This window comes from Aegilops tauschii, chromosome 5 (assembly GCF_002575655.3).
Source record: "Aegilops tauschii subsp. strangulata cultivar AL8/78 chromosome 5, Aet v6.0, whole genome shotgun sequence".
NCBI classification, from domain to species: Eukaryota; Viridiplantae; Streptophyta; class Magnoliopsida; order Poales; family Poaceae; genus Aegilops; species Aegilops tauschii.
In genome coordinates this window covers 579,989,549-579,997,950 of record NC_053039.3, presented here as the reverse complement: position 1 = coordinate 579,997,950, position 8,402 = coordinate 579,989,549, and the positions used below count along the sequence as shown (strand labels likewise).

General features: G+C 46.0%; 1 pseudogene; it reads right to left on the bottom strand.

Annotated features, from left to right (window-relative positions):
* Nucleotides 1-4,471: 4,471 nt before the first annotated feature.
* On the bottom strand, nucleotides 4,472-7,596 carry LOC141022794 (protein FAR1-RELATED SEQUENCE 5-like; annotated as a pseudogene).
* Between the last annotated feature and the right edge of the window lie 806 nt (nucleotides 7,597-8,402).

The window sequence follows — 8,402 nt, the reverse complement described above, 5'->3', positions numbered from 1 at the left end:
TGTCGGCGACAAGCTGTGTGCGTTAGCGACCTGCAGCAGCAATACGCCAGCCTACCTGTGCCTACGGGATCCTGTGCTTGAGGTTGTCTTGTATCACGAGGAGTGGACCTGGGAGTAGGGCATGTCGCCGCTGCCCATCGATGCCACCGGTGACAATAGTTGCATCAAGTCTGCACGCGGTGCACCCAGACGGCCGCACCATCTTCGGATCGTCCGCCTCCACCTTCTCGCTCAACACCGATCATGGCAAGTCGGCGCGCCTCAGTGACTGGAACCTGCCATCCCATTGTCGGGCCTACTACGATGGCGACCTAAACGCGTGGATTGGGATCCGAGAGTCCGATGGTACTGATGGCGGGAGGCAGGGAAATGCCTACCTCTGTTCCTGCAACGTGCCGGACCTTAACGATGTCGATGGCCTCATGCAGGTAGCCGCATCGAAGATATGCAAGGAGGAGCTCACTTTTGTCAAGAGTCAAGACGCCGGCAAACATCTCGGGCCGCACACTCGTCCACATTGGCATGGGCGGCTCTGCCTCGCCGAGATCATGCCGGCACCGGTGGCCGAGGAAGGGGAAGTTAGCTTTCTGGACTTTAACGGCATAGAGTGCCTGTTCCATGTGACCATGTTCTGTGCTAAGCATGGCAAGAATGGCGAGCTCGTTGTCACGCCGTGCCAATCTGGTCGCTCCTACGTCGTTCCCAATTGCGCCGGGTGTTTGCTCTGTGCGCTCTGGATGTGAAGATGTTTAGTTCATCGTTTAGCATATACTATACATCTTCTGGAGTATAATGGAACCTTAATTTTAGTGTCGCCACATCTTATTTTTATTTCATAATATTGCACATGAAGCGAGTTATAATGGAGTTGGGTTGTGAATTTATTTTTTGCTCTGCATAAAATAATTCTGGTCAGGTTTCGGCCGGCTACAGCTAAAATTAACAGTAATCTTTTCACAAATTGTTTGACGAACTTTTCACAATCTATAAAGTTCCCCAAAACTTTTGGTTTCAGCTTTTTTGAGGAGTATCTTAAAACTACCAACGCAAACAAAGCATGCATATATATTGCTATTCAAGCTCGATCTTCTATATGGTAAAGAACATAGATTAATTAACATTTTTGCTAATTTTCAGTCGATTGATTTTAATTTGGCTTTAAGTTAAATTTTGAGCAGTCTGATTAAGTTAAATTTGCTATTCCCCCCCTCTGTTGTTTGCCATCATTTAGGCTAAAACACAATGGGGGATCGCGATTTAGTCGTGGGATATTTTCCAACGTCGTGCTCCATGTTTGTGTGTTTTCATTTTGAACACGGTGGCATAGTAGAATTCATGCAGGCAGCTGATACTAAGCGGGAACCAAGGTTCCGCGGGGGGGGGGGGGGGGGGGGGGGGGCATCTCAGTGCTTGGTGTGTTTTTGTCGGTGTTAGTCTGCCAGACCACATGTTTTTCAGCAGGACGTTGAGAGCTATGCATATAGCCACTCTTTTCCATTTTTAGTCCAGACACGATAATCAGCTTTATTGTAGTTTCTCTTTTTAGGGGTTTCAATGGGAAATTCAGTGTTGATCATGTTCAATAACATAGTTCAGATATAACATTTGCAGTTAACAATTATGTGTATATCAGTTTTGGTGTATGTTGAACATCCCAGTTTATGTTTTCCCTGAACAATTCATTTCCTATCAAATATCCTCCCACGCCAGTTTCTTCTCTTCTTTTGACTAGTTTGCTTGTTTTACTATATTTTTGGGGACAAAGACATGCATACACTACCGATTTCATTCAGATACTTCAAGTCATCGTGTAGCATGCTCAGATGTCCCTGTCTATTAGTCAATATTCAGTTTACTTGCTGAGTTTTCATGGGTCTCTTTCTATCATGTGCTTTTCCTTAGCTTATGTTCAACTCCTCTTCAGTATTATCTTTTTAAAGCAGGAGGAGGGGGTGCCTGACGCATGTTTCTTAGTTCATGTTCAGATCTTTCCAGTATTATCCTTTTGAACTGGGGGTGGGGGTGCCTATGTTCAGCTATTTTCAATATTATCTCTTTTAATGTAGGTTTACACACGGTCATCCAGCAAATACGAAGAGAAGTTGTTTCTAGCCCTGACATCCAGGAGGACGGGCTTGTGGGTCCATGGATGTGGAATGGGAGCTATAGCATGGTTCTGTATGACACTACCCCTGACGGACACAATGTCTTCAAGAGTGGATGGAAAGAGTTGCGCTAGCGAGAACTGATCACTTTCAGGATCTGTGTCCATGAGGATTTTGGAGATGGTAGTCGTTTTCAATGTCCTTACGGCGGGTGCCTGAGTCTACCAACTCACAAGGTTCCACCGAATTAGATCTCATTTTGTTGGGCCTTGTACTATATGCAACCTATATAATGTGTGCTTTGTGCTTTGGGTATTCTTCTCAGTGGTCATCTCTGTATTTGGGTATTCTTCATCATCTGCCATCTCTCTTTTTTTTCCCGTACTCTATGATCTCTCTTTTTCTCTTGCTGCTTCGAACACTCTCTTGTATCAGAGTTTAGTGCTGGCATGCTGCTGGTATGGTATGATCTCTTTATGAAATACCCCCTCCGCTCCTAAATATTTGTCTTTCTAGAGATTTTAACAAGTGACTACATACGGAGCAAAGTGAGTGAATCTACTCTCTAAAATATGTCTATATACATTGAAATCTCTAACAGACAAATATTTAGGAACGGAGGGAGTAGTTGTTATATTTGAACCTCCAATGAGGTCGACTTTCGGTTGACTTCTGTAAAACCCTGGTTGAGTTTTTAAAGGTTTCGAAATGATTAGTAACACAGGAATGTAATCAGATCCGGCACTTGAAATTTTGGACAAATGTCGGTTGAGTTTTAGTGAAATCTAGACAACAAAAAAAAACGGTTACTGGAATTTCAGTTATTTTGGCACTGTCCAATCAAAGTCTAACATGAAAAAAAAACCCACATAATTCTAATCAACTGTAACCTGCTCCTCGCATAATGCTAGAAAACAAAGCTAAAATTTGGAGGTCCTGCGAAATAAGCAAAACACAATCACAACCAAAATGCACTTGGTGATCCCACGGAACGATTGGGCAGGAGATAAGTGTGTCCAGGTCGGCACGGCGTCACGATGAGCTCCCCATTCTTCCCATGCTTTGCACGGAACATGGTCACAAGGAGCAGGCATTTTCCTATCTTCTTGTCTGGCGTAGGCATGACCTCAACGAGGCAAAACCGCCCGCGTCCAGTGTGGACAAGCGCGTGGCACTTGTAGCTATCCAGTGTCTCGAGGAACATGAGCTCCTCCTTGCACATCTTCCATGCTGGTGCCTCCACCGGCCCCTCGGCGCCGCTGAGGTCTGGGACGTCACATGAGCAAAAATAGAGATTTCCCAATCTCCCACCATCCGTGCCGTCGGCTTTCCGGAGCCCGACCCATGAGTCAAGGTCGGGGTCGTAGTGAGCCTGGCCATCGAACGGCATGCTCCAGTCGCCACGGTGTGCTGACGCGTGCCCCTCGGTGTCGATAGAAAAGGTGAAGTGGCGCTTGGGCTTCGAATCCGTGGGGTAGCCGAAGCACGAGACGAAGATAGTGCGGCCGTCCGGATGTACGGCGTATGACCCAACGAAACTACGGTCGTAGTGGCGGCTGTTGGGGTTGGGGAGCCGCGTCGGGGCAGTCTTCCAGGCCCACTTCATGGTCTGCCCTCTCATCGAGAACACCATCATGTCATGGCCGCTGTCGTATCCATCGTACTCACCCAGCGCCGATTGCTGGCAGAGGTAGTGCGGTTTGCTGCCATCGGAGTCGAAAGTGTAGAGCTTGTTCCCGGTTGCTGCCGCATGGTAGTGCCAGCAGTTTAGTCTTTTCGGCGGGGTCTTCCCAATGTACAGCCTCCCCGTCTTTGTGTCGTAGACGAAAGTAATTCTGCCATTATGTGAGTACCCCGTGGCAACGATTTTGCTGCCGAGGGATTGAAACTGCGCGCGCGCGCCGATCGACAAGTAGCCCAGGCGAAGAACCGGCTCGGGGAGGCGACGCGGCGGAGCCTTCGTCTGGATCGGCGCTGGCGCGGTCCTGTGCATGCCGGTGACCGCGTCCTCATCACCGCCGTCCAGGTCGTCGACGTTGAGCCTGTAGACACTGTGCCCCGTGTTCATCTCATCTAGTACCACGTACAGATGCCGCCGCGGTCTAGGGCATGATTGTGCGCCGTCGACCCCAGCAGCGTCCGAGGCGCATGCACGACGAAGGATTCTTCCATCTGCGCCGCCTAGAGCGGCAGCGGCGACGACGGTGTCGCCATAGCTGCAGCCTACAGGGCGCCGGAGACGCCCTGTGGTCTGGCGAGGAACGATCGCCACATTGTGTCTTGATTTGTTTTCGTAGATCGTGAATCGTGAATCCAGTAGAGATCAGAGCTCCTGTATTCTTTTTTTTTTAGGGGTAAAACTTGCCGCTGCTTTATTGACTAAGTAAAATTTGAAATATCATCCGAGATTACAGATAAAATAAAATCAGGAGGAGTATGAAACCAAGACTCTGATCTGTCCTCTCCTACCCCTACTCTAGCAAGCTTGTGTGCAGCGACATTGGCTGATCTCTTAACCCAAAAAACCTTGAACTCTGTAAACGAGTTGAGCATGTCCTTGATTTCCTGAATCCAGTAGAAATCAGAGCTCCTGTATTCTGGCAGGTGGAAGTTACAATATACTAGTAAAATATTTGTGCTTATCTATCCGGTCCTTGGGTGGACATTTTTCTTAGCCGTGCATAGGAAATAAATTATTCTGGCAGGTGGAAGTTACGATATACTAAAATATTTGTGCTTATCTATCGGGTGATTGGTGGACATTTTTCTTAGCGGTGCATAGGAAAGAAAATATTAATTTCTTTTAGGGGAAGGAAAGAAAATATTTTCATTGGTTGGATGGTTAGAGGGACTGTGGTATCCCCAGCCCACCAGGGTTCAAATCCTGGTGCTTGCATTTACTCCTGAATTTATTTCAGAATTTCCGGCGATGCGCATTCAGTGAGAGGAGATATTCCCGTCGATGACGAGGTGCCTATGGTGACTTCGTAAATTTCAAGATGATAAGCCGGCTCAGTCTTTCGGAGGTGCTCATATGGGTAGGATGTGCGTGTGTACGTTCATAGGGATGACTGTATGCGTGTGTATATGAACACTTGCGTCTGTACTGTGTTGAAAAAAAGTCAATACAGTACATGTTTGGTCCTTCTCAACTGGAAAAACCTTCAAATCAACCGACTGATCCGATGTCCGTGTCCGGCGCGCGCGGCCGTCAGCTCATGTCCCATGGGGCCATTGGATCGCGAGGGGCGCGGCTCACATGCAGACTTAATTAGGTGCGTGGAACACTACCCGTCCAACGGCTAAATGTTCATTAGATTTTTCTGCTAGTACTTGTGTATCACATCCTTTATCAGGGTTACTTTCATTTTCAAGTTGCAGCTTGGCAGCAATAACCTTACCAACACTATTGAGCGCATCATCTAGTAAAACACAACATTCTTCAGATCTAGACGCTGGAGTGGCCAAATTTACCAACTTGTGCGAGAGATATTTGTAGCGAAGAACAGCAGCCAACATTGGATTCTCAACAACATTTCGTCCACTTCTATCTTGAACAGTTCCAGACCGTGCTTCTCGAGTCCATCGCTTGAAAATATAATGCGCTGGTAGTAACTTAATGTTCATCAAATCAAGAATTCGGAGAGCATGCGCACATAATATCCCTATTCTCTCAAATTGTCCACAACTACAAAGAGCTGTTTGCTCCAATGGATTAGCAATGACTTTGCATTCCTATTCAAAGGTTGGCGCTTCAAAAGGAGTACTAATAGTTACTGCAAATTCATACTCCACATTCAACTGTTTAGTGCAGGCTGCAATGGACCTCTCATATTCTTTTTGGAAACATTCGAATATTACCGGAGTGTAAACTTGGCTTGCTTGGACCAGCATGGTCGTTCTCATTTTGACCCTAGGTATTAGCTCCCTTGACTCGTACTCCGAACTCAACTCAATGTCTCGTTTCCCTTGCACAACCCTTTCAAAATGCTTGAAAAAACGGATCACATCAAGATCTGATTTCAAATGGTGCTTGAGGTCATTGTTCAAACTTTCACTTAGTTGTGTACTTCGCATCCCCAAGGTGAATGCATCCTTCATATAACATGCAGCCCACTTCTCTTTTACCTTATAAATGCTATCAAACCAAGTTTGTTTCTCTACTTTAGTTCTCATGGTGTGAAAAGCTTCCTCAAAATTTTCCAGCTCTTCGTACTCGAACATGCAAGCACTAAAGTCTGCAAGAATATTTGATTCTTCCTTTTCCTTGTCCTCTTCATTTTCTTTGTCCTTGTCCTTGTCCTTGTCCTTGCGACAAGATAAATGTTTAACGGCATTTTGCATTATGTGAAAAGTGCATAGCCCATGTTGTGCTGCTGAAAACACACTCTCCACTGCATTTCCCATTGCAGTGTCTTGATCGGTATATATGGTCTTGGGCTGCTTCTGATTGTGTATTGACAGAAAAGTTTCAAAAAGCCATCTAAAAGATTCAAATGTTTCATCATACAGAAGACAAGCACCAAAAATAACAGTTTCTCTGAAATGATTGAACCCAACAAATACGCCAAACGGCCGATGCTCCTTGTTTGTTCCAAATGTGGTGTCAAAAGTTACAACGTCACCGAAATGAGCATAGTCAATTATCATTCTTGCATCAGCCTAGAATATATTTGTGATCTGTTCTTCACAATCATGTTGTATGTCATATTGAAATGATGGATTTTCTCAGATTTTATCCTGGAAATATTTCAAGATACTTCCTGCTTCACCATATTTTAGTTCCCTTTGGCGCTTAGTACGCAAGTAATTTTTGTGATCCCGTTGAATGTAGCCAAGGATGGATGATCCGCCAACTCGCCGGCAAGCTGATTCATGTGCAGCTTTTGGTCCAATACCCGAATCATCAGCAATTTCTATCTCAAACGCTTGAATTTCAGTTATCTTTCGCTGTGAGGGCATGAGGTGGCATGTTTCTTGCAACTGCAACATGTGATTGTATTCAAGAACAAGATAAAAAACTTCATAATTACCTTTTACCCGATCTATTGTGAGACCCATACGAGCTTGGCAACCAGTCATAATTTCTGCTCGAGGTTGCTTAATATGCTTATCTCTTTTGTCTTTTCCTCGACGACCCTCTTTACGACACACAAATCTGCATGAAGTAATTGTTCCATCAAATTTGCTCGGATTTGAGTGCCTTTTCCTAACACCAAACCCAACTCTGCCACCATAATGCTCCCAAAAAATCCAAGCCTCATCCAAACTGCTAAACTTCATGCCAATTTGTGGTATCCAGCTTGGTACATCATTTCTGTAAAATAGCCAACACCAGACAATGGTTAGGAGATTGGACACAATTGTTTCGTCTAAAACATAAAGAGGATTATGTTGCTGTTGTTGTAATGCTTCTCACTTACCCAATTGAAGCAGAGGTCTGGTTTTCCTCGTTGATTTGTTGGTTCTCCATGCTACAGAAGCTCACTTGGGTGGATTGCACAAAATCAACAACGATTAAACAGACTTCAGAGTGATGTAGAAAAGATAAGAAGATGAGGGTGAAGGTGAGCTGTGGCCGACGGCAAACAAGATCGTGGATTGTGTTTTACCTTCAAGAATATGGAGAGCGTGAGGGTTAAAGGAGGGAGGCAGCGGCGTTCGGATGCCGTCGGCCACGGCAGCCCGCCGTCTTCCGAGTTGATCGCCGTCTGTATCGACGACCCGCCGTCTTCAGCGATGATTGCCGGCGGCCACAGCGGCGCGCCAGTGGATGATCGTCTTCGTCTCTCCGCGCCCAGCCGAGACCTGACTTTTGGCCCCAGATAACAAGCCGGCGGCTGCTTTTTGGCGCCAGCGAAAGAAAGGAAGGAGAGATTTGGCGCGCGCCCTGCGTGCGTACGTGGACGGGGCTGTTTTGCTGTTCGTTGGATCAGCTTGATGAGATAAGAACGGCTGAGATTATGCTCCACGATAGTTCTGCCGTGCCTTCTTCACGGCAGACGAGCCACGTCCCCAGCTGACTAGCACAAAGTTCGTTTTTCTTTTTACTTCAACGCCGTACAGCAATTTGGCTGGCATGCTCCCTAAAAAAAGGATATTTGCTACACCAGAGATGTAAGCCATGTACCCATTGTCTTCCAGCCAATAATACGTGCTTTTCTTTCATGCATCATCTTGTGTTTTTCGCACATCGATGTCTTTTTTTTTCTTTCTGAATCATGTTGCGACCCGTTCTTTTGCAATGGAGTTAGCTTTGGGCGCTGTGTGGGGTTGCTACAACAAAATAGGAGTAGC